Source organism: Harpegnathos saltator, unplaced genomic scaffold (assembly GCF_003227715.2).
Source record: "Harpegnathos saltator strain DR-91 unplaced genomic scaffold, Hsal_v8.6 scaffold539, whole genome shotgun sequence".
Lineage (NCBI taxonomy): Eukaryota > Metazoa > Arthropoda > Insecta > Hymenoptera > Formicidae > Harpegnathos > Harpegnathos saltator.
Window position 1 is genome coordinate 53,074 of NW_020230359.1, and position 1,927 is coordinate 55,000.

Below are 1,927 nucleotides of genomic sequence, written 5' to 3' on the forward strand. Positions count from 1 at the left end.
TCGGCGACCTGTGGACGTTTTTTCAGCGAGCGACGTATGTGCGACGGAGTGACCCAGGTCGCGCGCTCGGCCGCTTCCGCGCGGTTTCCCGATGGTGCTCTGATAAAAGCCGGATAACTCGTTTCTCTCTCTCTCTCTCTCTCTTTCCCTTTCTCCCTCTGACGCGAGCGCGCCGCCCGTTCGCTCGCCGCGACTATTTTCACGAGTTGGCAAACGTAGAGCGCGAGTACCTCGCGCGATAATTGGGTATTTCGTTGCGGCCGCGGTAAATTGAATCGCGCGACCGTGTGCGTGTGTGCATGTGAGTGTGTGTGTGTGTGTGTGTGTGTGTGTGTGTGTGTGTGTCTGTTGAGATATCACGATTGGATAATTCATTACCCGGACGGACGGTCCGTCCAGCGCGACGGCGGGTCCGTGCGGTTTTCGCGCGAGTCCGGAGTTCGGGGTAAAAGGTCAGCTCGCGAATGACCCTGCGGATGGTCGCGGGCGCACAGGTCGCGCGGCGAGACTTTAGGAGCTGAAGATAAAGGGAAAAACGTGGGGGGAGAGAGCCGTAGGAGAGCCGCTCCCGCGAAAATCCGTAGCGGCCACGATGAGGTGTGACAAGCGAAGCCACAAAGGGGGCTCGCGAGCTACCGAAAAAATACTCCGAAAGAAAGCGAGAGCTACCTGTGCGCTAACGCGCGCGCGCGCCCGCGTGTCGGAGCCGTGAGAGCGGAAGCCCTTTGAGGCTGCGCGACAAAACGCGAAATCAACTTTTCCTGCGAAAACCCATCAGCGGAGAGTCGCTAACGCACGTGTCCCCCCCGCGTGTCCCCCGCGCGCTCCATCCGACTCTGTCCTCGCTGGCGGACAATTTCCCTCAGGACAAACAATCGAGATCCCGTTAGTCGTGTTCTTTTTCTCGCTGCAGCGTGCCCGGGGTAACGTAAATTGAGCTGACCAGCCGGGAAAAGGGCCCGGGAGATGAGAGAGAAACGATTCGGTGAGAGGTTCGACGAATCGTGTGATCGCGCGACGCATCCCCGAAAAAGGACGCTTTATTCCGTCGATAAACCGGCTGGCTGCGGCGCGGCGCGGCGCGACGGCGCGCTCGCGAAAGTTCGGCAAAAGTACAATACTTTGCCGACTTTCCAACGCGCGTTCCGGCGTGCGATCAGACAGATTCGTTGTCGGAGGCGACTATGTAATCGCGCGGGTAGCACGTGCGAGCGAACAAGGCTCGTCCGAGAGCGTCACGCGTGAACGACACGACCGACATGACGCGGGCATGTCAGAGTTCGCATGGCGAAGTAGCTGAGTCGCAGCTCGGCGACAATCCAGGTCGTACGCGCACCGTACTTCGACCCCACGCCGCTCACAGAGACGTCTTGTTGTTCAGATAAACATTGTTAACACAGCTTCGTGGCCGTGCAGGCGGCCGAGTGTGTGTCTACCGAAGCGGCTTTCGCTTGGACGACGCTAAGACGGATTAAGGCGCCGCGCGCGCGCGATCCCACGTCCTCTGTGATTTCGCATTAAGAGCAATAACGAAGCAATCATACGTAGTGCATTAAGGAAATAAAACGTTGTCTCGCGACGACACATCTTCCGGGGCAGGACGGGCCGCTCGGGGCGAGCTGGGGTTCCTGTTCGTGTCGTCGAATCGTCGAGAGTCGCGTTAGCGCACCTCGGGCACTTCCTCGTGTTTCCTTGAGAAATTAAGAAGGAGATCCGTGTACTTCATCCTCTGAAGATTCGGCCTGGAGAAGTCATTGAGACGGCGGAGATATACATCGGCGGGGAGTCTATGAATGGTGCGAACTCGCGCAAACTTCTTCAAATGGAAGATTAAAGACGTCTCGAGGCGGTCTACGAGGATAATGTTCCGGAAGAAATGTTAGGTCTCGTCGCGGATGCGCCATTGTACGGGGCGGCCTAGAGAGCT

At 58.1% G+C, this 1,927-nt stretch overlaps 1 protein-coding gene across 1 annotated transcript in view; it reads left to right on the top strand.

Annotated features, from left to right (window-relative positions):
• Window positions 1-329: 329 nt before the first annotated feature.
• The window catches only part of KCNQ (KCNQ potassium channel), a 38,316-nt gene continuing 36,718 nt past the window's right edge, over window positions 330-1,927 (top strand). Inside the window, exon 1 of the mRNA XM_019841621.2 lies at window positions 330-1,927. This exon is cut by the window's right edge and continues 484 nt beyond it. The gene's annotated coding sequence lies outside the window, so the exon portion shown is untranslated.